The sequence below is a fragment of the Rhinolophus ferrumequinum genome, chromosome 5 (assembly GCF_004115265.2).
Source record: "Rhinolophus ferrumequinum isolate MPI-CBG mRhiFer1 chromosome 5, mRhiFer1_v1.p, whole genome shotgun sequence".
Lineage (NCBI taxonomy): Eukaryota > Metazoa > Chordata > Mammalia > Chiroptera > Rhinolophidae > Rhinolophus > Rhinolophus ferrumequinum.
In genome coordinates, this window is record NC_046288.1 from 17,744,245 (window position 1) to 17,771,796 (window position 27,552).

At 40.5% G+C, this 27,552-nt stretch overlaps 1 long non-coding RNA gene across 1 annotated transcript in view; it reads right to left on the reverse strand.

The window, feature by feature from the left end:
- Positions 1-7,981: 7,981 nt before the first annotated feature.
- Positions 7,982-27,552, reverse strand: part of LOC117022391 (uncharacterized) — a 40,828-nt gene continuing 21,257 nt past the window's right edge. Inside the window, exons 6-8 of the long non-coding RNA XR_004423041.1 lie at positions 15,361-15,425; positions 9,746-9,859; positions 7,982-9,552 (exon numbers count right to left, since the gene is read on the reverse strand). This is a non-coding gene — a long non-coding RNA (uncharacterized LOC117022391). The remainder of the gene's footprint in view (positions 9,553-9,745; positions 9,860-15,360; positions 15,426-27,552) is intronic.

Below are 27,552 nucleotides of genomic sequence, written 5' to 3' on the forward strand. Positions count from 1 at the left end.
AGAGCCTTTGGAATGAGCTTTGTCTTTGTGGTTTAAGCCACTAATGATGAATACTGGGAATCCCCAGTCAGGCTAGAGGAAGACAGGGCCTTGGCAGATCAACAGGAGACACTGTTGACAGCCAGTTCTTTCATCTCTTTTCAAGTCACTCCCAGCATTGGACGCTTATACCAAGAAGAGACATCACAAAACTGACTTATACGAGTCAATGAATCCTCAATTCCGGATCCCTCCCTTCCTATATTTTCACTTCTGTGACATTAGATCACGTTTTTCACTCTCTAGGTAACAACAACAATCTCTTTTGTTTCCAGTAAATCTGATGGCAATGCATCCGCTCTCAACAAAGTCACTAGAATAATCCTTAAACACAATTGCTTTGCGTCACTTCTATAGGCAAAGGTAGTGTTTTTCGAGTGTCTCTGATGCTGTCTAAAGGACTGGAAGCTTCCACCTCCCTCCTCTCTCCTAAGTGAACTTCTTTGTCCTTCTGTACCACACACAACCTGTCGGAGCTTGCTGTTATACCATCTGGGCTATTTCCTTCTCTGGACTCTCCATCAATCCGTGTCACTCAAAAGCTGGCTTTACATTAATTTTGCAGGAAACCTCTATTCGCTGACCTTAACTATTCACATCTCAAGTCGACACTTCTATAACTAACTTGTATTAATACTAATTGCCTGTTTATTTGCTTGTTTTTATTTACCCTATAGACATGTTCTTTTGTTGCCTTGTGTGTTACATTCTAAATTCTGAAGGAGCTTTCAATCTTAAAATAAAAAAACACATCCTCTAGCTTTTTTTTTTTTTTGTATTCTCTACCATCCCATCTTCCCAATCTCCCAGACTGTATATTTTAAGCTATAGACTTCTCTCAAATAAGCAGTTCATGAAATCAGGAAAGTAAGTCTCCTACCTACATCTTTAAATGGACTAGAATACAACCTAAGAGAACTGAAAATATCAGAGTGCCTCACCCACGGTGAGGGCAAAGATCTAACACTTGGACACAGCAAGGGCTGTGTGAGCTTGTGTTAGGCTATGATATAAAATATATTTGTTACTAAGTTCTGGTCAGAAAACCCTCAGAAACATGGCCAGGGATTTACTAAGTATTTATCTGAAACAAGAAACCTACCTTTGCAAATTTATTTTGATCCTCCTAGCAGTTGCTCTCGGGTTGCTGGCTTATTTCCCTTTGGCTTTTGATGTCATCCCTGTTGGCTCCAAGCATCATCTAATAACCTCCCAGGTTAGACCCTGCCTGCCCCTTGGATCACAGGTTGACCCTCCATACCCTCTGCCCCACATTGAATCAGATGAACCTTGCCCCTCCCGCCAAAAACCAAAAAGCCCAGAAATGGTGATGGCAGAGCTCCTGATATATTAATACATAAATGTATACACCTGACTCTTTGGGGGAGAGTCTAATATCCTCTTTTTAGGTTAAAGTAACAGACTTTATTATATAATATAATGGGGGGAAAAAGACTCAGGAAATTAACATTTCTTGGAGCTACCTGGGAGTAAAACTCTAATTTGTGGAGGAGCACATAGACCCATGATCTTAAATTAGCAATTAAGTTGAATTTTGAGAACAGAGCAGCAAAAATTCAGCATTTTTGAAGAAATAAGTCCTGTGAAAAAAATTCTAATTACTAATTATCTGAAGTGATAGTTGTTATAATAAAATACTATTTTAAAAGCTCAATTACAATGAAAATTACATGTTAATTATAGTTTTTCTTATTCTTGCTTTATACATAAAGATATAAATCAAAATTAGAGTAAATATTCTCCTAATTTAAAAAATGTTCCTATGCAAATTCTTTGCTTTAAAAATGGCCCAGACGGGACTTTCCTTAACAATTATTTTGGTCAAAATACAGAAATTAGGAAGTGATTTGAGGGAAGTCTGTGGCTTTTTACATTGCCGTGGTAATAATCTACACTTTTACACATTGGAACAGTCATAACATTCCCTCCGTGGTTTTTCCTGGAGCCATAAATGAGTATTTTGGTGCCATCAGTTGCTCTTACAACATTTCGAAAATTATCATCATTTCCTTATCTTATTTGTTGCCAGTTAGTCAATGTAGAGAAAACATACAAATGAGATTTCTTTTACAGAGGCAGCTGTAACTTGATAAAAGAAAAAACTGCCAGGGATTCATTGGACTAGATAATATACATTAAGTACTCTCAAGCTGGGACAGAAATTCCCTGGGAAAATTGAAGGATGCCCTGTCTCCCTAGCATAATCACATGAATGGCCTTAAAGTCTTGGCATGGAAGATCTTAAACCTTGAAGAAGGCTCAGGAAGAGGTACGAAGCTATCTATGGCGTTAAAAAGAAAGTCCTTTAATGACAAATACTAGCACAATTGATAAGACACTACCGCCTAATTTCTAGCAAGAAGCAACAGTAAAAAGTGGGTGAATGAGTAAAAAGATGGGTTGGTAGGGGGCAAAATTATTAATATCAAACCTCTGGTGATGGTTTGAAGCTGGTCTCTGAACACTTCCTAGGTTTGAACTGGTCAGTAAGCCACAGTTGTGCCCCAACTCAGCTCCGCGTTCCAGGAGAGCAGGGGCTGTCTAGCACATGGGACATGGCAAGTGCCCAATAAATGTGTGTGACATTGGCTTCATCTTACAACCCTCTATTTATTTTCCTTTCATTGCCATCTTCCCACTTATTTTATATTTTCTTCTATACGTTTCCTTTGTGGAACAAAAAGCGTTATAAATAAATACTACCTACAGGTAAATTAAATGTTGTTGAAGAGTAAAAGAAATACTGAGGGCCATAAAGAACTTATAAACCAACATGCTATGGGGTTGCAAAGAATGGAGAAGTCACATGTGGCTAGAGGAGCCAGGTGAGGGTTCACGGAAGAGGTGATTTTCACATGATTATAAGCAACAGGTAAGAGTGTGACTGACAGAGAAGATTCTGAAAGATGAAGAGAGCCAAGTCTTCTAATTAATTTAATAAATTTTACTCAAATATTTATGCACTGATTCTACAAGAGAAGCTTATGATACAAAATATAACAATATAACCTGTAATACTGGTGCAAAGAACAGTGAACCAGAAAGTCTATTTTTACTTTTGGCCTCGAAAAGAATAAGGGAGATTCCTGTTGAAAGAGGAAAACAAATTTATCAGAATTTAAAAGGTTATTCCAAGTTGCTATTTGAATTTTTTAAAGCAGCTATCATTTCTATTATTCATTCTATGATTGTTTTAGCCCCTTTGGGCTGCTATAACAGAATGTCATAGACCGGGTGGCTTATAAACAACAGAAATTTATTTCTCAAAGTTCTGGAGGTTGTAGAGTCCAAGGTGAAGGTGCCAGCAGATTCCGTGTCTGGTGAGCGGCCCCCTTCCTGGCTCACAGAGGCCGTGTTTTCACTCCGTCCTCACACAGCAGAGGGGAAACTCGGATCTCTTCAGCCCTTCCAAAGGGCGCCAATCCCATTACGAGGGCTCCACCCTCAAGACCTATCACAAAGGCTTCTAAACACCACTACAGGGGATGGTTAGCTTTCAACTTATGCATTTTGGGGGAACACAAACATTCAGTCTATAGGAACGATCAAAATTAAAATACATTTCTTTCCAGTCCGACAGGCCCTACTCATGGCCCAACAGAACGCAGTAATCATTTCCTTACATCTCACGGCCACGTCCACCTGCCTTCTCGAGCCTCACGTGGGAGTACGATCCACCTCCAGGGCGCCCTCCCAGGAAGACTGCAGGTGACCAAGGCTCTCCTGTGAGAAGAGTCTCCTGGGCCTCATAGCACCATTCAAGTTCTCTGAGACCCTCCTTTCCCAGTAGGGAGGTCTGACACATGATTATGCTTACCGTGACCCTGAGGAACTGAAGAGGGTGAAGCTTCAAGGACACCCAAACCCTTTTACATCTGGACCCAAAGAATGAAGCCTTGAGCGAAATCAGAGTCCCCTCACTTCTTCCTTGGTGAATTTTGGTTTCCTGAGGACCTTCCATTTACCTCAATGGCTGCCATCCAATAACAAGACCCTTTCCAAGAACGATACCCCCTGCTGCTTACCCATGAGGGTGTGGCCCTCCGCCCACCCCCAGCTTCCATCAGACAGGAATATCACATAAGCCTAAAACTTTCATTTGCTCCGAGAGGGCTGGAAGCAGTTTACCACCACACTCAACTACTATGGCCAAGGTGCTTGACTTATCATTTTGTCTCTCAGGACCTGGTCTAATTTCCCATGGCACTAGAGCCCTGCCTTGAACAGTTCAGTTCACTGGAGCCCAAATTCCCACATCTAGAACCCGAAAGTCCTAATTCTTAAGGCTGAATCTTGCTTCCAGGTTCCTCCTTGATACACTATGCAACCCTTCTGAATCCAAAAAGCCCTGCTTCTCAGCCTTGTTCTGACTCTTGGATAAGAGAACTTGAATTCTGGCGCCAGACAGGGTTGGACTAAAGCAGTGTTTTCCAAACTTAGTCATAAAAAGTCATCAGGTGCACTCATTAAAAATACAGAGTCCCAAGCCCTTCTCCTCCAGGTTCTGGTTCAGGACATCTGGGGTAGGGCTGACAATGTGACCTAAATCAACACGATTTAGTAGGGGGCAGACACAAAGTATCCAGGGATACTTTGCACTCATTTTTATAAGGTTCATTCAAACCAGGGAAAGTTTTTTTCTTCATTTGAAATTCAATGAAAGGCAGAGAAGACAGGCAGGCACTGAATGATATTAGAAAGGGCCTGATTAATGTCTCATAAATGTTAATTTCATGATTCATCATCTACTACTCCATAACACCAAACTGTATTATATACCCATAGATAGCAGGGTCCACGAGGTAATTATTTCTTGTGTCATATTTAATAAAAGAAGTCATATTCTCCATTCCATACAGACATTCCACGTAGCTGCAATTACAATTTTTATTCTGGCCTTCCCTTGACCCCAAAATTTCCAAAGGCTTTGAAAGAGAGTTGAGAGTGGCCAAAACTACAAAGAAAACTGGATTTAGCAAGCCATTTCCAAGAATCTCCAGTTTGTTTTTATAATGAAGCAATGGAGAATTATTCTTGATTGTCAATGAGAATATTCTTTTGCACCCACAATTTATTTTTCCTTTTAAGGATAGAATAAAAATCAACTAGGGATTATTATTGAGATTCAGTATCATATCAACCCCACAACAACTTTGGAAAAATCTACTTTGACCCCTGTAGTACCAAGAGGTTTTGCCCTGGAATGAGAAGATGATCAATTCTGAGTGTGATCTCATTTTAACTAAGGCCAATGTTTCAGACAATATTACCATACTATTTCTTGTTTATTTTAGTCCCTTCCCACGTGCCTCCTGAAGCATATTTCTAAAAGTGAGCTATTGAGGGACTTGGGGGCAACTAAAGTAAATGTATTCATTTGTATTTTTTTTTTACCTAGATACATTTTTGCCATGCAAAGGAATAATTCAAAGGTTTACATTTTGAGGCTTGTACCCTAAGTAAAGAATAAATACAAATTCTCATTAGGAATTAGAATCTCATTAGGATTCTTCTAACACCCCCTCCTCTCCCCAGAAATATACGGAAGTACACACAGACCATAACTATAAATGGAAGTGACTGACCTGATTTTGGGTTTTGTGGGGATAATAAAGAGATTGTATTATGCACAAGGAATAGAAGACAGGAGGAAATAGAGAAGCAGAGAGTTGTCAGTTATTAGAAAGGAGCACAGGAGAGTGACAGAAACTGGATGAACAGGAGAGAGAGAAGAAACTAATACTAAAAGGGAACATTATTTAGGAAATGGTATTGGAAAATTCCTATGGATTATTGCAAACCTGACTTTTTTCCTAAAGCACTTAGTGTAACTGACTTATACAAGACGTCAAAGAACTTACATTCTGGCATTTCAAAAGAAAGAAACCCTTCAGATATTTAATCACTTCTTTCCACTGATTTAAATTTTTTTTTGAAATAGTTTAAGGCTCACAAGAAACTGCATAGGTAGTACAGTGTTCCCGTGTACCTTGAATGCAGCTTCCTCAAATAACAATATGTTATGTCGCCTTCGCACATTGTCAAAACCAGGATATTGACGTTATTCAATATCATTAACTTAGGTACAGATCTTATTCAGATTTCATATAAACTTTTTTCTTTTCTTTTTTGGTTTATTGTTCTATGAAGTTATGCCACATGTGGAGAGCCAAGTAATCAACACCTCAATCAGAATATAGAACTGTTCCATCACTACAGAGAACCCCCCTGGTGTTACATCCCAAACACTGGCCTGGACCACCATCGGTCTGTTCTTTTCTATAACTTTGTCATTTGGAGACTGTTATATTATCATACAGTGTGCGACCCTTTGAAACTGGTTTGTTGGGCTTGCCCTTAAGATCCATCCTTTACATTGATTTTTAAATTCCCTGTTAAGCAAACTTTAAAAATAAAACCAATAACCCCTTATTATCAAAACTGATCTATTTTGTAGGGTGTCTGATGAACACTTGTCTCAGTAGGGAGACCACCTCAGGGAAGATGTAGATGCTTGATCACTGCACTGTACACCTGAAGCTGAAGCTGAACAATAATGAATGTCAACTACAAGTTTATATATGTGTGTGTATATACATATATATATATATATATACACACACACATATATGTATATATGTATGTATATGTGTGTGTATATATATATTTAAATATTATGTATATACTTACAAGAAGCGGAGTACGGCATTAGGAATAGAGACAGTGGAAATGTAATAGCTGTGTGTGATGTCAGAGGGGTAGTGGATGGGGGAGGGGGGTTGACACAGTGTGAGGGATATAAATGATAAATGTCTAACTATTACATTGTTTTGTGCACCTGAAACTAATACAAAATGTAAAAAAAAACTGATCTAATTGTATCCCACATGTGGCATTCAGGGGGAAAGCATTCAGCATAATAAAAGAGAAAGAATGGTTGCATGTGTAATTTGGAATAAACTACAGAGCTGTTACTGGACTTACTTGCTGGAGGAGATTAAAAAGAAATGGCTTTGGCAAATTGAAGCCTCTTAGTTTGGCTTTCCTAAAACTATGACATCAGGATCACTGGAACCATAGCATTTTGCTTTATTGTTTCAATAGTTCTTGCTGCTTATGGAGAGCAGACTAAAGTTTTGGAGATACAATTTTCATTAAGAACCTGATCAAAAACGTGATGCTGGAGGTATCACACTCCGACTTCAGCTTGTACTACAGGGCAACAATAATCAAAACAGCATGGTACTGGCAGAAAACCATACACACAGGCCAATGGAATAGAATTGAGAACCCAGAAACAAACCCACATAAACATGGACAGATAATTCTTGACAAAGGAGCCAAAGACATACCATGGAGAAAAAACAAAAAACTTATTCAATAAATGGTGCTGGAAGAATAGGAAAACCACGTGCAATAGAAAGAAACTGGACTGCTATCTGTCCCCATGGACCAAAATGAACTAAAAATGGATCAAAGACCTAAACATAGGACCTGAAACAATAAACTGCATATAAAAAAAACATAGGTACTAAACTTATGGACCTTGGGATCAAAGATGATTTTATGAATTTGAAAGGCAAGGGAAGTAAAAGCTAAAATAAATGGGGGGAAAAAAGAACTTGATCACATGCCAATTACTACAATATTTCTGTATCTGTGGTTAGGAATACTATCTATGAAAAGTAGATTTTCACAACCATTACCACCATTAATAAAGTGGCACATTAACGAAATTTCTGTTTAAATATTTTATTCCCTCAGAATTTTAAATACTTGGATTTTAAGCATTTAATGTAAAATCTGATAAGGTTACACTTTAACAAAACAGTGAGTTCTTCACAGCAGAAAAACCATTTGTAGTTATACAACTTTGGAGAATAAAATATAATTCATATAAATGAACTTTCTTTAGGGCTTTTAGCATAAAAACAGGTTTGGAAGTATAGTAGAAAATGATAGAACTACTGAATTGGTTTTTAAATACATGAAAATCGGAATGTTCTGCTAAACCAATATAGTAACAGCAGCTTCCTAGTTCCACGGGCTCCTGTGACTCAGTCAGTGTATTTGGCCTTGGGTCTGAACCACCTGCTCTCAAGACACACAACTTCTGAGTTCTTTACTCTGTCTTCTCTTGATCACCTCACCTCACCCTTCTCACTTCCTTTTACAACCTTGGCAATGCTGTCTGGGGCTCCCTGAGGTGGACTCTTGCCCTGAAAGGACCAGGGTTTTATGACGGGTTGCAACCCGCCCAGGAGCCGCTTCACGGCTAGTCAAGCTGTAACAGCAAAGGCCAGCCTTCTCTGTCAGGACAGACAGACCACCTCTCAAGTCTAATTTAGAAATCACCACCTTTCTGCACATGCCCAGGAGGCAAAGACAGGCTTTGCACAGCGCAGCTGGACAGCTCTTTTCCTAAAGCATCGGGCCCAGTGATGTAGAGGAGGTCTTCACAGTAGGGTAACTACTTAGGGAGTTAACCTAACAGCAGGAATGGGGATCTCACTGGGGAAAGGGAGTGGAGGATGTACCCAGAGAGCATACTGTTAGGGATATTAGCCACTGCAGAAAGCAGGCAGGCAACTGGCTACAGAGAGGCACAGAAAACCACGTCGTCAGGTGGCTGTCCAAGCACCCCAGAGCACGAGGCAATGAGGAACTGGAAGCCGCAAGATGGCAGAGATCCAGGCAGTGGTCAGCATCAGGAAAGTGTGGGAGTAGAGATCATCAAGGCAGGAGTGAGCACAGGGGAGCACAGCAGTGCCTCTGTTACTAGCAATAGAGTACACATTTTGAGTTGGAGCACAGGTAAGGTAAGGTAAGGAAGGGAATGGAGAGGGCACTGAAATTGATGGGTAAACTCCTAACCAAGTTGCTTTTAATCCCCACAACAACCATGCAAAGTAGGAATTATCATCCCCATAACACAGAAGCAAGAACTAAGGTTCAAAGAAGCTATCTAGTTTTGCCATAACCATAATGTGGGGTAGTCAGAATTTGAACTCAGGACAGGCTGACTCCAAAGATATTGTTGCTGTATTTGTTCTGTCATTTGTCATATGATGATTTAATGCCAAATCTTTGAGAACAGTGCCTCCAATGCATGTTTCTCCTTGTGTCCTTTATTTTTTCCCCTTTATGTTGTGTCATAAATTAGAGAGTTTTTTTCAAGAGTCTAAATTCACTTCCAGTGGCTATGGGAAAAGGAATAGAGGCAGACCTATCTGGGAATGGTGTTTGAAGATAGCCAAGAGAAAAGCAGGGTTCTGGGTAAACAAGCCAGACCTCAGCTTCTGAGGGAACCCAGAGGATGGAGGTGTATCAAAAACAGGGACCAAAACTTGGAGAATGGAGCCAGCGTGTGCTTGGTGAGCCCAGGCTGAACGCAGAAAACATTCATTCCTCCAGGGAACTCTTTTCAGCATCCCACAGACACACAGTGGGGACACGTGGCTCTAACAGGAGACCAGCTTCAGCCCTAAGAAACTGGGAGAAGGGTATGAAAACATACAGATTTTTTAATACAAATATTCACTGTAATTCTCTTGATTTTTAAAATTTTTAAAATAAAGACATTGTTTCTTTTTAATCAAAACTGAAAATAATTTAAATGCCTCCAATTGTCCTCCTAAATTTCATCCTTCCAATAAAAACATTTTATGAATTATGTAATATATACCTTTTCAAATAAAGAGTAGTCAGGCCTGTGTACGCTCCAGTTCTGATAATCTCGTCCAGGCAATGTCATTTTTAAATTCAGGACTGATGTTTATTTGGTATTTCAGAGCACCACCTGGTGGATAAATTAGCGGTAACAGTTCAGAACAAAGTGAATTCCAACATGGCTCTGAAAGAACTGGCAATGGAACCCTGTGAGGCTCATCCCCTCTCCTTTCTCCCCCGCTCTTTCAGTTTTCCCTCATTCTTGTCCTCTCTCTTCTCTGCCCCTTTTCATTCCCTATCTAGTAACTCCTTCTCTCCTGCCTTTGTTTACACCTTCATCCATGCCACCGATGAGTATTGCTGAGTCCTCAGAGGAGCTAAGGAGTTTGCTTACTTGTGCCTCATTTAATAAAATCTGAGAGGTTTCTCAATATCAAGTAGAAAAGCAATACTACTTTTGAAGTTGCAAAATTCAATTTTCATCCAGAGACTGAATCTTTCTGCCCAGGGATGGGTTTGTGTTTCCCCAAGGTAGAGTTTTTATTTGTCTGTTTTACACAGAAACAACCATTCTAATAGAACCCCTTTCATCTTTTATTTGTGAACAGTGACTAAAGTTGACTAATTTACATTGTTTGAGCCTGTTGCTCTGATACAGCTGCCCAATGGCTTATGAGAAAAAGAAGAAGGTTGCTTTAGAGCAGGGGTGTCCAAACTGCGGCCCGCGGGCCAACTGCGGCCCGCAATCCAGTTTTAATTGGCCCGCAGCAAATTCCAAAAATATATTTAGTTTACTTAAATAAACCAGGTGAGGCAATACGTACTTCACCTCGAGTGAGTGGCCCGGCTGTTTGTGTGTTTTACCGCATATGGCCCTTGGTAAAAAACGTTGAAAAAAGTTTGGACACTCCTGCTTTAGAGCAAAGGTCTCTGATCTCAAATGACCCACAAGTACCACGAATGAATGGGCAGGTAAAAGACATTAGGGAGTGGTAGAGGCTGGGGACCTACAGACCTTATGACTTGTCCCCAAGGGTATATTCACATCCAGTTACCTTTTCTTTTTTTTTAAGAGAAGCCAAAAAGGTTGATTTTTGTGTAAGATCTTTAAGTGTTTAAATGTTAGCAAATTTCAAAAAAAAAATAAATAAATAAGTCTGCAGGCCAGAAATGGCCCATAGGCCAACTTCTGATAAAAAGTTGTGGGAATTTGGACTTTGTTCACTGGATGACAGAATATGAATAAGTGAGCAGTCTGTGGCTAAACTCCACTCCAGTCTCTGAACCAATCACTTTTGCCAGGTCCACGGGCCTCTACCACCTCTCAGTCCACAAGTCTATCTTGTATGGTCCCTGTTCTTTCACACAGTCATAGGACAGGGTCATGGATTGTTGAGATGGCAATGGCTTTTTATCCCTGTGACTGTCCATGTGCCTTCAAATAATCCAAGGCTCAGATTTAGGCTCCAATAAGAAACAACTGAGCAGAACTGGGAAAAGCGGCTGTGGGGCTCATGGGCTTGAGATTTGCATTTCCAAAGAGATAAATTAATATGTAACTCTGAAACTATATTTAAGTGAAAAAAACACCTCAACTCAAATTTTGGCCATCATACCCTACAACAAAGTCTCCTCATCCATATACTCTCCTGGGGCAAGCAGAGGCACATTACCCAACTGATTTAGGGGAGATCTTGCCACCATTTACACATTTTGAAGAGAAATATATTTGCTTCCTTCCTCAGAGTTCTCTGGTAAACAGTGCAGGTTCTTTTGTTTTGGCCTGGGCAAAACTCACAGAGAACACAACAATAATATTTGAATAACAAATTTCATGGCAAAAAAGATTTGAAGGATGTCCTTGTCTGCTCGGTCTGTCATAACAAGACACCACAGACTGGACTGTTTAAACAACAGCAATTTATCTCCTAACAGTTCTGGAGACTAGAAGTCCAAGACAAGGTGCTGGCTGATGGGGTTTCTGGTGAGGGCTCTCTCTGGCTTGTAGGTGGCCACCTTCTTGCTGTGTCCTCACGTGGCCTCTCCTCAGTGCGTGAGCAGAGAGAGAATGCACAAGCCACATCTCTGGTGTCTGTTCTTATAAAGACACTAAACTTGTCAGATCAGGGCCACACATTTATGGCTTCCTTCAACTTTAATTACTTCTTAAGGGGCCCCATCCCCAAATATAACCACACTGGAGGTTTTGGGCTTCAACAAATGAATTTGCAAGGGGATACAAACATTCAGCCAATAACAAAGGAACTCCACTGTACTTTATTTTTATCATTTGCAGAATGCTTCTTGAAGCTAAAATAATTAAAGCACCTCGTTTTTAAAAATTATAAGTTCTAATTTTGGATTTTTTAATCTTAACCAAATTGCTATAAACACCTTTTCCCTGACCTACACAGTCCTTTTCTACTCTAATAAGCACACCTGGTGTTTATTTTTATATATTTGCTAGGCTTTCATAATGTTTCAACTTAGTTTCTGAAACAATTCTTCCTTTATTGTGAAATAATTTCCAAGTTTTAGCTTTCCATGGAAATTCAAGGCATTACTTACAATACAAGCACTAAGTATAGCTTTTTCCGAGTATTTGCTGTACACCTCTGAGAAGTCATCAATTTATAATTCCTATTAGGAGACTGGCCTTAGACATCCTAGACTTCTCGATTTTGTTTTTGGGAGGTGAGCTATCTGACTAAACAAATCTGGTCTTGAAGAATAATAACTTGTAATGTTTTCAGTTATTTATGATGTTTTTCAAATGGAATCCCTTTAATCACTTTTTGAAAGAATACTGTGTAATACTCTCAAGTACTGGACATTAGTCGATGGTCCTACTCCTTCCACTTGTCCTCTGTAAGCCCTGCAGCTATGTTTGTCCTACCCTCTGGCTACTGCTGATAAGTGGACAGCTGACCCAAGGTGGGACTGGCCCGATCAGTTTTTTTTATTTCTCAGAAGAATTTGGAAGAGGGACAGAGAAAGCCCCAGGCAGTAAGATATGAATGCTGAATCAGAAGTCTTGTCAGCCAAGGGTACCAACTGAGGGACACTGAGATGAATCATGGCCAAGACAACAAAGGAAGCTGGTCCTCAGGAAGTAAGAGGAATGAAGCCAATGTTCAGAGCTAAGCAAAGACAAGAGGCCCTGTAACCTGAAACCACTTTCTCCACAGTTCGCAGTTCTCAACCTTTTGAGCCTCCACTGTTGTTAAGTGGACATAGAGTGGAGTCAGCTCCTCACTGTTCAAAAATATAGTATATCAACAGAAAAACTGAGGTATAATGAGGCCAACAGATCAAGAGACAACTACCATTGGGAAGATAGTCTGTTACAGTTCCAAGAAGAGGGGGCCACAGGAAGAAGCACTGGGGTTGGTCATGAAGCGAAGGAATGAGGGGACTCGGGGCAAGAGACTTTAGTGTTGTTTCCACAGGAAGGAATGGGTGAGGCAGGGTAAACAGATCTGGTATTGGTTAGTTTGAATAATTTCAGCCAGCTCTGGGACACGGGAGCAATCCTCAGTTGTCTGGTGCCTGGCCACGATGTCATTAGGGCAGGTGTACAATGGTCCAGACAGAGTGTAAGAACCTCATAAAAGAGATGCTTGGGGGTTGGACTCTGGATTGGTTGGTTTGTATTGGAAAAGCATGTCCCTGAGGGGACCAGGGATGGAATGAGGAAAGCAGGAAGCAAGGTAACTGAGGCATATTACTGGGTTGTTCAGAAGAGGGTGTGTACAGCATGTACATGTAGGGCAGATGTTATAGCATCAAGTTTATAGAAGCTAGAAACATGGTTAATACACATATATCCAAACATGCTCTAAATGGATTCAGAAACTTGTCCGAAGATCCAGGCTAATCAGAGGCAATACCAGGACTAAAAAGCCAAGGTCCTCGCTAACATGCCACACTGCTTCTATTGTACTTCCTCTAAACCTTTAGTGTCTTTGCAGGATAAGATGGGGCACAGGACTCGGGCCCCAAAATAGCAAAAGCAAAACCCCCCACAAAGGATCTTCTGATCCTTCCTGGAAGGGAAAGTATCACCTTGGAGAGCAAATACCGAAGCTGCAATAGCACTGCTCCCTTCAAGCAATAACACAGAATTTCAGCTACCCAGAATCTCAGCGCCTAATTTTGTACTTACCTGTCATTTAGAATTAACATTACATATAATGGAATGGTTAGTCCTTTGCAAAGATACACAGGGGTTTTCCTGCTTGTAAGATGCTATTAAGACTGTAATCTGAGTATGCCACCATGGGATCAACTGCCCTTGCCTCAAGATTGATAGGTGAAGCCTGTCCTGAAAATGCCGATTCACCTTGATTCTCCCCACCTTGACTTCTGAATGTGGTATACTTCGACACATTTTGTTCTTTATTATCTACTCTCATTCTCCCATTGTCCATGCTACACATGGACTTTACATAGTGCCTTATTGATACACTTTACATAGTGCCTTATTGATACACTTTACATAGTGCCTTATTGATACACTTTACATAGTGCCTTATTGATACACTTTACATAGTGCCTTATTGATACACTTTACATAGTGCCTTATTGATACACTTTACATAGTGCCTTATTGATACACTAATTGAAAAATACTTGTTTGTGGCTTTTCTCTCGTTTAGGATTACAGAGTTCTTACTCACAAAAGTATCCTATAGTTCTTATTCTTTCCTTTCTCTGAGCCTTTACTCCAGGTTATGAGAGGCAGGCAGGAGCATAATAAGCTATCAAAATACTGCTATAACAAAACCAAAAATAAATGAAATAAAAAATCAATTGAGCTGCTTTTAAGCTATATGGCTCTCAGCTGCTTGGTGATAATTGTCCTTGATTTAAAAAATGTTTCCACTTCTTGTCTTACAGTCTAGCTTAATTCATGCACTTACTCTTAAGTAATGTCATATATAACTGGTCTGATATCAGTTGTGGTAAATACATGAATCATATGTAGGTTAAAAGCATGAAGATATATTACCTCATCTGATGTATTTGCATTATGAAAATGTAAAATGAACTGTCTTCTAAACACACACACACGTGTGCACACACACACACAATATGCTACTGGTTTCTGACAGATGACTGCACTTCCTGATTTGGTGGTATTCCAGAAATAGAGCAGTAGAAGACAATAAGGAATCCAGAAATAGATGCAAACTCATAGAATTTATATAACTATTTTACCTATGCTATTCATTCATTCAATCACTAATTTGTTCAACAAATATTTTTTGACTGTGTATTAAATCTAAGACATTCTTCAAGGTAAACCTGATTAAAACAAAGATCAAAAAAATCTGTCTTATCCTATTTAATCGACAACATAGGGGAATGTACTATGTCCATTTTACAGATGAAAAAACTGAGGCTTAGAAGGGTTATATTAACTTGCCCAAACACATAACAAATAAGTGATAACACTGGAATTCAGATCCAAGTCTATATGTCTTCAAGGACCATGTACCTTTCCACGCACCCTGCTGCCTTACACCACAATAAGTATTTACAGGAGATTACTCTTAATTTCTAATAAAAAATGTCAAATGAATCTATCAGCAACTCAAATGTCAAGAATTATCTATAAGAAATGCATACCTTAGAAAGCTGCATGTTTCTTGATATTGTTCTTGGACTCTCAGTGCAACAATACAGTAAAAATCCTAAAAACAAAGAAAAAATAATGAATCTTTCTCTCTCTACACACACACACACACACACACACACACACACTACACACACCTATGAAAGACTATATGAGTATATACATACACATATAGTATATCCATATATACACATATAAAGCAATCTTGGAAAGTCATTCATTCCATTTTTCCATGGTCAAGTCACATGACATTAACTTTTTAAATCCCATACACCTCTGATTTACAAAATCATATTTATAAAGAATCATTATTTATTTCATGAAATGAATTTCAATGGCCACAATATTTTAAAAGTATTTTTATTTTCACTGAAAAACAAATAATGCATAATAGTTTCAGGAAGCCTTAATTTAAAACAAAATAAACATTTTTTTAGATTTTTTTTCTTAATTTTTAAATTGCTTGATTTTTATCATATAAACTGTGGCGACATTATTAACTGCCCTTCAAACAAGCTATTCTATTTCATAGATGATATTTTTCAACAAATTGCATAATACTCCATGAAAAGATAATGGAGTATAAATGTATAGTGATTTTTTTTAAGAGCAATGGTCAGTTTGATCATATCCCCTAACACGAACATAAAACCAAATGCATGCACTAAAGGTAGAGAAATGGTAAAAATAAATACACTGTATTGCATTTTCTGCACACTGGGATGTGTATATGCCAATTAAGAACTGCACTCCTACTAATGACCAAACCACAAGACATGGAGAAAAATAAAAGGTGCAACAATGAGTAAAAAGGCAGCTTTCTTTTCTGTTTAAACTGAAACCAAAGATTATTTTTCTCGGCATTTTTCTAAGTGTTTCAGTCTTGGTTATGTTAGCAGCATTTACATTTCACAACTCAGTGCCAATTTTCAGAAACATCCTAAGACTTCTAGGGTTTAGCTGTGTGTCCGTTTGGCTAGGCTATTCTGCTGTATCAAACAACCTGAAAACAGTTTAAAACAACATTTATTTCTCACTCGTGTGCATATTCATCCAGGGTCAGCAATGGGCTTTGCCTGCTCACTGAAATCACAGGGAGCCTAAGCTGACAGAGACTCCATCCTGGCAAAAACAGAGGCAGGGAAGAGAGAACACAGGGAACCATGTGCTGGCTCTTTAAGTTTCTGCCCAGAAATGAACCCACCAAGTCCACTCACATGTTATTGGCCAAAGCAAGTCTCATGACCAAGCCTGACATCAACAGGATGGGATGAACAATTCTTCCACAAAGACAATGAATATTTGTAAATAATACAGTCTTCTGAAAGCTCTAAAAGTACCCTCCACCCAGGACACCCAATTTATAAAATAGGCTCATCTACATCATCTAATTTGATCCTGATTGACAACTCTGGGTGCACAGCGGTGCAGGAAAGGCTGAGGGTGGGGTGCTGCGGAACATTTCAGTAGATCATCTGTGTTAACTGCTTCTGCTGTTGCTGGGCTTCCACATCAGTCAGTCACGCTCACAGCAAAGGGTGAGATGAGCCAGACCAAGGCCCCTCCCAAATTACTCTCATGCCCATCAGCTTCATCAACCCTACTTCCTGCCTTTGGAATGCTCCCAATCCCTTGTACTCTCTTATAGGCCCAGGAATGGAGTGGGTGGGGCCGGAGGGGAGATGATTGACAGGCCAGGGCTGCAGAGAGACATAAGGAGGCCCACAGGGTAGAGAAGCCTGGTCATCTGATCTGAGGACATGGCGCTACACAAGAGTGCAGCTGCGTCCCTGGATAGTAACAGCAATATTATTATACATACTGAGGAGGCAGGTGCCTGCTCCAGGTGAAGCCAGGTTGGGTAAGTGCTAATCAGTAACAAGATGTGACAGGTAATAAATAGTGTACATGAGCTTGCTAGTTGATAAAACTCAGCCAGGGCTTTCCAGGGGCTTAAGGCCCTTTAGTCTCCAACAGGGACCCAGGGGGATTCACAGAGTGTTCCTGACCCAGACATCAACTACATTCACTGCTTCTGCCACAATCATAGGTAACTCCCCACCTCTGGTCACCATAGTCACAATACCTTTCCAAGTCATTGCAACTCCAAAATTCTAAAAGTTCCACTAAACTTCTTTTTTACCTAAGAGTGTTCTTCCCACTGTCCATTATTCCTATTGAGCAAATGGAGAGCAAATTAATTTGTTTGTCATCTTTTGGCAGGTTTCAGAGTATTAGAGGAAAACAAAAATGTTTCATTGATTCATTGGTGAATCTGAAAGGCTTTCAACTCTATCCTCAAATAAATGAATGCTCTAATGATCATCGAAAGTAAAATAAAGGGCTAAAAACATGAAGAAAAGAAATAGTTGTCACGTCACTGGGATACTCTGGAAAGCAAACTCTAGTGCTAAAGCTACCAGTATATTTACAGCATAGTACAACATAGTGTAAATAGCTGTAGAGTGGGAAGGAATTTGTTGTGTTCAACGCACAGAGAGAAGGCCCCACACAGCTACCGCACTGTGAGTGAGGAGGTAACGTGCGAGATGTCAGAGACTGGTGTGGTAAACTGAGTTACTAGCCCAGTCCCAGTCTCTCTCTCTTTCTATCTCTCAATCTCTCGGTCTCTCACTCTCTCTCTCTCTCTCTCTCACATACATACCCATGTCCTTTGACATGTCACTTTGCAATCCTTCTCATGGTAGAAGAAATATATTTCCCCACCCCTATACTTTGGCTTTGCCATGAACTTTTCTTTGGTCAATGGGCTGTCAGCAGCTGTGACACAAGAGCGGGGCTCAAATGCTTTTGTATTCCCTCTTGTGCTTACATTCCATGTGGTAACTCCCCAGCAGAGAATGAGACACGCCTGGAGCAGAACGGCGCCAAGCCTACGTGCACGGTGGAGCAGAGCTACCCAGTCCATACAGCCTGAGTCGGGCAGCCCTCAGCCAACCTGCAGGCATGTAAGCAAACCAGCCCAAATCAGCGAGCCGCCCTGGCTGACTGACAGATCCAAAAGAAAAGAGTTGATCTAAGCCAGAGTTTTTAGGGTGGTTTGTTCCTCAGTATCATTGTGGCAATATCTAACTAATACTGATCTTGTAGGGCTTCGTATGCCAGAATAAGAGTGTGGGTTTTGTTTCTGGGAGAGGTTTTAAAAGAGTTCAGTGACATTATCTGATTTACAGTGAAAGTACCATAAAACCATTGCAGCAATCCAGACAAGAGTGGCTTGGACTAAAGAAAAAGGATTGAAGGCCAACAGAAGTAGATGGCATCAAGATGCTTTGTTGTTTAGAGGAGCAGAGAAATGAAGTGGTAGGTGTGGGGCTGGGGAAATGAGAAGAGAAGGGAAGGTTTTGTCTGTTTGTTCAAGAAATGAAGTGACTAGATCATGTCTGCCAGCTGCAGGGAAGGATTCAGGAGAGGGCGGGCTGAGCATGAGAGGCGGGACGTGCAGCTGACAGAGGCCCTCACCTGTGAGCCTCCACCTGCCCTAAGCATTTCCCTACATTCACTCCTTTAATCTGCACAACTCGGTGAGGTAGATTACATTAACACTCACATTTTACAGAGAGGCAACTGAGGCAGAGAGAAGTTACATAATTTTCCTAAGCTCATACACCTAGAGGTGACACAGGCAAGATTCCTGCTCAGGCAGTCTGACGCCAGGGCCTGAGTACTCAGACATCAACCTACTGCTGGAGTCATGTCCCAAAGAAGTGGGAGGGGATGGGACCAGGGCACAAGAGGAGAGCTTGGTGGTCCACACTCTCAGGAATGATTCATTCACAAAAACAGGAGTGAAATGGAGACTATGATTACAAGTTGTTTGATGGAACAGTGAGAGAATGATAAGGGGGTTCCTGCTTTATTATGCATCTTTATTAAGCACAACACAAGCCAAGATCGTCAGATCAACACAAGTGGGGACAATTTACGAGAGAGGAAAAGAAGCAAAATAGTCACTGTAGAGACGGGGAAAGTAATGTACCGGGGGTACCAAAAAATGGTATACACGTGACTTGTATTCATCTTTTGTTACCAGTATACATTGAGTACTACAATTTAAATACAGTTTTTTCCTTGCTTAAACTGTGTATACATTTTTTGGTACCCTCTGTATTAAGGAAACTGAGTTATGGTACAGTGACTGTGAGTTTAAAGAGAAGCTAGCTAACATGCTTGCGTGTTTTTTTTCTCCATATGATTTAGCTGCTCAGGTTTGAGAGAGGGAGGGAGATTGGAGAGGGTGAGGATATTTGCAGGGGTGCACTTATAATGACAGAAAAAAGAGTCTAAGCCAGATATGGAAGGAACCAACAATAGGACAAGAAAGAATGAAAGAAAGAAAAAGAGAAAGAGAGAGAGAGAGATTGCAATTAACAAATTAAAGGTCCAAATGAATTTGAAGAACTGTTGGAATGGGAGGACTAGAGTAGGGAAGCTGGGGCATGGAAGATACTGGTCAAAAGATAAATGCTTGAAATAAAGATTTTGGAGGTAGTCCAGTTATTGGCAACAGAAAGGTCAAAGTGAAAACTGTAGGAGTGGCAACTGTGATGGACAGAACCAATCCAGGATCGAAGCAGCCAAGGTGCTGAATGCAAATCTCCAAGCATGATGACAGGGACTAGTGACAGGAAGGCAGGGAGGAGGTCTGGTCCACAGTGAATGGGGAGGATCTGGGCCATAGACAATAGAACAGAGAGGGCTGGTAAAGTCTAAAGGCATGCAGTTCAAAGGAGCTGGGTGTTTAAAGAGAGAAAGAAGAGATACAATCTGGAAGCATCAATGGGGTGCTCAGAGGACACTCACCCCGATTTCTAAGGTCTGTGGTACTTGCCCTGTAAGAAGTAATAATAATAACAACAGAACTTCAATAATAAACTGCATCCACTGGAGAGGGATGCGGGGAGGTGGTGTCCACAGGAAGCACCCAGGTTTCCATCAGGTCAAACAAACAGTGAAATGTTCAGAGCAGCAGTTGAGGGTCTAAGGGACTTTACTAGGAGAGACCAGAAGTTCCAAATGACATGTGGAAGAGTTTGGGAGGTTGGGGAAGGGCAGGAAATTAAGTCAGATGAGTGGAGGTAGAGGATAGTAGCAGAGGGTACAATGTGGAAGTCCTGGCTAGCGGGGGGTCTGTCCTTCTGGTGGGATGTGAAGCATGATGGGATTAGTTCTGATATGCCGCTGTGGAGGGCAGGCATCCAGGTCAAGTTGAACAGTGAGGGGCCACCAGGCCACAGTCCTCTCCTGTGGCCCTCGGCAGTGTGGCGGCCTAAGTAGGACGCCAGGGAGTGAGGCCTCCTTCCTAGGTCTGTAGACAGGGAGGGGCTGGCAGTGCCAGCACAACAGCACAGAAAGGAAGAACTAGAAATTAATTAATTACAATTCTGTTTCTATTATATAGCAAACAATAATGATTTACCTACTTAAGTAACACAGTGATTCAAGATATTAGTTATTAGGACGTACTGAATCAGTCTGGTTGTTTTTATGACCTGTAACATTGCAAAACTCCAAGCATGCTTTTGAAATGAACTTATGCTCTTAACTACACTTGAACACTAATGACTTGATGAATCCAGAATTAAAACACACAAGTGGTTTCCTTAGAAGGAATAAGCATAAACAAGATCCTTCTTAAGGGTTCTTTCCTGCTGTGAATACTGAGTAGCATCATTAGAACAGAAAGTATTCAGACTTGATTCTGCTGAAAAATGAATACACGGTGACAACTGGCAGACATTCAGTTGTCATTTATAACATAATCTTGTCATATATTCCTTTGTTTCTAAATATAATATTCCGTAATAAAAATGTCCATGAGTGAATGGCTAATTGGTAAGATTACAATACATCTACATAAAATACCATATAATATACATATTTTAAAAATGAAGCATATCATACCAATAATGTATTAGTAAGTGCAAAAAAGATATATGACACAACATAAAGAATTAGAGTGTGAGTGTGTGTGTGTGTGTGTGTGTGTGTGTGTGTGTGTGTTTGTAGACAGACAAAAAGAGGGAGACAGCACACACGAAAAAGATATACGATAATTTTTTTAGGGGTTACTTCTTGAGGTAGAAACAGCAAATGTTCCATTTTAAGTTTCTGCGGTCTTTGTATTGCTTTTACAGTGTCCCGTTGTGCAGAGAAATGAGGGATAAATAAGTAAGGCTCTATTTATCATGGCCAATAGAGAATCTCAAAGGTCAGCCAAAAGGTATTAACATTCCTTGGATGAATCCTGTTTGCCATTTCAGCTTGTCTGAAAATTCATTATTGCACTGACTAGGGCACTTTGGTAGCTCCTTACATTTCCTGTTTTTCAAGTAAAACTGCATTTGCAGCAGGGTGTCCTGTGTCCACACTAGATTGTGGTTTGCAGAATTGGTGACCTAGTGACCCTTGCAGAAATCAATCAGCATGAGTTGATGATCAAAAGGGGATTTTTTTTTTTTTGACTGAAGAAGTTTTTTCCTGGCATGAGTACCCAGAAGAGGGAAGACAAGAAGATTAAAGACATGGGATGGAGTCTGTCCCCTTCACAGTCCACAGCTCTGGTTTTAAATCATGATGGAGAGAAGGTTTAACCATGAAACTGAAGGGCATGGAGAAGAAGCCCACCCCATCCCATACGACCACAGTGTAGGATTGCCACTATGCCCAGAGACATTCCCAGAGCAGCAGCAGGAGCTTGGTTTGCACTCAAACCCTGGGGAGGCTATGTGGGGCTCACACAGACGCTCTCAAACAAGGCAGGAGTTACCAAGAGTCAAGGTCCTTATCTTCTTCCCCGATGAGGGGTCTACTATATATGCCTTATTTCCATGTTTTCGATTCCTTAGAAAACTATAGGACTACACTTGAATTTAGATGATAAATTCTTTAGGCTATTACTGAAGACTGCCAAAAAGACTTGGTTTTTCTTTTCAAACTCAAATTACTCTGTGGTAATGTCATAAACATTCATGGAATCTTCAATTTATCATTGAGCTCTGATCTAATCTTTTATGTCACATCTCCACTTGACATTGTGATGAAAACTGTCCTCTTTGAACATTTAATCAAACACTAATCACATGACGGTTCATTTTCAAAGAACAGCCCCATGAACTCAAAACCCTTGAAAATATACTTGATTTTAAGTTAAATCACTGATTACTCCTAAATAAGAACAGCAGGCTTTAATAAAGAATGGAGACTCAGTGTCATCTGCCACATGCCTCCATTCAGGTACTGGGCTATACTTCTAGCAAACCTAAGTCTTTAAGGATATGCCATAGGCTCCAGCAAAGGACATGAATAATGGAAACTGGTGCCTGGAAACTGGCAACCTGGCTCAACCTCTTGGAGCATCATTCGTGAGATCCAGCTGCAATTGCTAGAAGTTATTAAAAATGCATGCAGGATTTCTTTTTAAGCATTAACACACCACTACTTTAAATGTTGGTTCTGACTGAGAAATTCCTTTCTGCAGGTGCTTTTTACCCCCGTAACCTCAGCAAGTTGCCAGGGCCCCAGGAGACTAAACAAATTGCTAACTTAAAAATTCATTATAGTAGCGGCTCCCTTTCCAAGACATAAAATGTACTCTATAATTGTCTCTTCTGAACCCCCAGGGACCTTAATCTTCAAGGCCCTGTGTGCTTATATGACGCCATCTCTTGTCCATTATTAATATACTGGACAGAGTTTTTAAAAACACATCACACCCGAAAGTCCTAAAATGGGAAGTGAAAATGCCACTTGCCTGCACATTAATTTCCCTGAAGTAAGCAATACCAAAAGTGATGACACAGGTGATCTCAACACAGTAGATTTTTGGAAAAAGTATGAAGTGTTTAACTCCATAGTTTCCCTTTACCAACAGATGATGGCAAATGGATGATGAAGTCCAGAAGCATGAAGTCACTGAACAAAAGAAGTCAATTCGTGCATCTATGAAAGATAATATAAAATTATCAGGGATATAATATAAAAGTATGAAGTTTAAGTAGGGATGATTTTGAAAATATAAAGACCAGCCATCTGGGCAAAGGCCCAGACTTAGTATAGATAAAACAGGTAACTGCTTACCTTACCACATTTCAAAGCCTCTCATAAAAAGGGCACATAAACCCCAGATGTTTGTAACTTAAATAGGCCCAACCCAGATGTTGTTGAATGAGCCCAAGGGAAAGGGAAGAAAACGAGCATCCGGAACTAGGAAAACTGACCCAGTAACAAAGCAAAGCAGGAACCTTGAGAAAGTGAGAAAACAGTGAAAGAAAATGGTGTCATTGATATTATTTCAAAATAAACCATTAGAATCTAGGTTAAGAATAAGAACCATATTTTCTTTCTCTGAAAGCTTGGGGCTGAATTCAGTTCACAGCACTTCCCTAAAATTTAGACAATAGGCAAATACAGTGAAATGGATTAAATGAATGAAGGAATGGAATGGCCTAACCAAGAAAACGTGTGGATTATTCAAGGCTAACGCTTCTGTTCTAAAGAAACATAGCAAGCACTCTTTTGAATGTAGCGGTAGATAGGTGGAGGCAAAGAGAACAATTTGATTAGACAGAGGTACAACTAAAGTCCCAGAACTCTAAGAATTTGGCCAGTAATCATAATCCATTCTGGATGAGATCAGAGATAAGCAAAGTCACTTAAAAAAGATGGAATGGCTAAGAGTAAAGTCTGACTGTTACGCAATCTTGATGACATTAGCATATATTATGAGAGAATGGTCACTTAGAACAGTCATCAGACTAGAAACATAGCAAATGGTTATGGAGAAAGGAAAGACTTGGCAGTCAGTGCCCATTGCTGGCGAGACACAACCTGAGGGATGTGACTGGTTCACTCTAGAGGTGCTCTCAGCTACGGAGCTTGGATTTCTCCCAGGCGTCCCCTTGGCCTTGATAAAAGATCTCTCGAGACTACTTACATAACTTTACTTCAGTTCTGTCTTCACTTAGCATCCCTCTGACTGTGAATTCAGCCTCTCAGCCACCCTGACACGGGATGGATTCATTAAACGATGAACATGAATATTTTAGTGCCTGGAAAGGGATATATGCCATCAAAATTAATAAATCAACATATGGAGTTATACCATTCTCTTGTACATTAACATGAGTCTGTCCTCTCCTCTTGTCTCAGGAGGCATGTCATGAAGCACTGGCATAGAAACTTCTGGAACTACAAATCTAACGTGAGACCCCGAGAGCAAGAACTTTACCACCCTGGGGGGCAGCTTGGCAACCAGTCGGCTACACTCCCTTAAGTGGCTCTACCCCCTGATGTTGTTAAAAAAAGAAACATGTAGGAATACATGATCCACTTAACATCCTGTGAATTTAGCACTAGATGACTTTGTGAATCAGAAATCAATTATATAAATCAATAACTAATATTAAACCCGTTAGGTTGTATATGAATAGACACCACATCTATTTTATTTGTTGTGGACCCTAACACAGTGCCTGACATATATTACAAACTCAAGGAGCCTTTAAAATAAACACAAATTTGAAAAATGAAGGGAAATAAGGGGTAAAAATAAGAACTTCAGGTTCTTTCCAGAAGATTAAGCTGCTGGTGAGACGTGATGACTTTTCCTGTGACTATTATGCCAACTGGTTTCCATCCTTTTGAGCAGCTATTCACAAAAATTTTTGGAGGACAGAATTATGAAACTAGACCAGTCATATAAAATTGGACTATTCATTATAGTACAAGGCTGTGAAGATGCAAGTTGTTCCCACTTTAATATAAAAATAAGCTGAGATTATTTTTCAAGCTATCCAGCTTGGGAAAAAAAGACATCTGAAAGTCCACTGTATTTGTCTATTACATGACTCAAGTATACATAGTCTATAGTGCTGAGTTTCAACAAAAATATGACAGAGAGGAAATAGACAATAAAACCCCATGAAAAAGAACGATCAATAGTTACCTTTATGTTGTCCTTAACGACAACGTAAATCTGAGGGATTACAATGCTCAGATTAGATGAGTTCTTCCTAGTAAACAAGTTTGAAATAAAGGCCAGACTGGAAACTATGAGTATGCCGTGAATAACTGGGTAAAACACATCCAAAAATCACTCCGTTTCCTAAATACTTGTTGGGGGACAGGGTTTTGCAAAATCTGGACTTTGGATAAAGAATCATCTGCATGCTGCCGAAGAGGCTTAGTCACCATCCTCAGAGAAGCATTTATCTCAGTGATTAGAACTCCCTTTTCTAGGACTCCAGATCCAAAGAAACTTGAAATGGTTTTGAGGTATCACGTTTCTGAGCAAACAGTAAACAAAACAAAACCAGTAATCAAAAGTTGTGAAACTGTGACATCCACTGCAACTTTGTTAAGCATCCACACCAAGCACTGCTGATAACCATCCATTCAATTTTAGGGACAACCTGTAGTGCGTGTGTTCAACATACAAAATGAGCACTTCAAGTTCCCTGTGGCTCATCAGCCTCTGCCACAGTATCTGTGTTCCGTAAAAGTGCTGAGACCACTCTACATCCAGCTAGAACAGAGTACCCACCAGCTCTAGATGTCCCAACATGAAACTCTTTTCCAAACTACAGGGCAGTGACAGACTTCTGAGGCTTAGTAGTACCCACTGCTTACGTCTCAGTATCCAACTCCACCTTTTATTATGGAAAATTTGAACTCCAGGAAGTAAACAGTTGGGTAAGTCAACGATTCAACCAGACGATAAGGACAGAGGACACAGGTCTGTGATTAAGTCGGTGAGTCACGCCAGAAAGGTGAGTTTGAACAAATGTTCTGGTGGCATATTACAGGATGGGCCGACTAGACAGTAAATCTCAGCACAAATGAATAAAGAGACCTTTTTAAATCATTCTGGAAGTCAGGAAGTTCCACAGATTCCTCTCCAAGCTTGCCAGTGCGATCTTTCGGAACCTTATGGGAGGCCTTATATCTATCATTACATCACTCCATGGGAATAACTTAACAGACAGGGAACCATAATGGTTAAGGGTGGAAGTTTCAGAGTCCGGATGTGAGTTCTACTGCTTATTAGTCTTGGGTCCTTGAACAACTTGTTTAATATCTCTTAGCTTTCTTCAGTCTGTTAAAGGGGAATAAGAACATTAGCTAATAGAGTTTTCATGAGATTTAAATGAGAAACTGCAAGTAAAACACCTAGCACAAATTTGGTTTTTTAACAAAGAGGCTCAGTAAATGGTAGTTTGATAGTATGAGTTACAGTTGTGTCAGTTCCTCTAATCTTCTCCCACTGGGTCTCGGCTCTATCAATGGCCTTGTCCCCAGCAGCCAGCACCGCTGCGACCCATAGTGCCTCAGGATCACAGCGACCTCATTTACATTCTTGTTCTAATATTCTCGGAGTCTGTGGATGGCCATGTGTCATGCCTTAGGGTGTCAGGTAGGGTCTCATCTGGGGTCTCAGCTCCCGCTCCCCACATAAGAACACAGGACATGGTGAGGCCAAAAAGGAACACCCACGGAGCCATAGGTAGGGGAGTCATACCACTATATTCTCGCTGGCGGCTGGGTTGGAGACACAAGAGGCAGGAGCCACACAATCCGCAATCCACACTCCGCTCTTGCCTCTTGCTAGCTTAGCCACCATCTTCTTGCTAGCCCCCATTTTCTGCTAGCGTAACCACGGCAGTTATATTAGTGGCCAGTGGCTCACTGGTTACAGCTGACGGCCAACTAGCCACAGCTGATAGCCATCCAATCCCAGTTGATGGCCATTTACTACCTGAGCCAGCACCTTTCCACGTGAGGCCGAGAGCCTGGAAACTGCACGCCTGGTTCTGTCCCCACACCATGTGAGTTGTATAACCAAAACAGCTCTGAAGACAGAGTATGGCAAAGTCACTCTGACTGGAAGTGGTCCATGAAGGTTTGGTGCAGGAAATGGGACTTTTAAGTTAGGTAATTTATTTATATCTTACCCAATCCCAAATATTGGTGGGGTTTTCTTTTAAAAGCACATAAATAATGGTGGAAATAAACAGCTGAGGGAGTTTTACCTAATTGTGTCCCAGACAACTTTGGGCTAGATATGAGCACATCAGGCTATACCTGTGCTGTTACCAAAACAACAAAGGAAAAGATGATCAGTAGTAAAATTCATAAATGCCAATATATGTCTTCTCTGCCAGCCA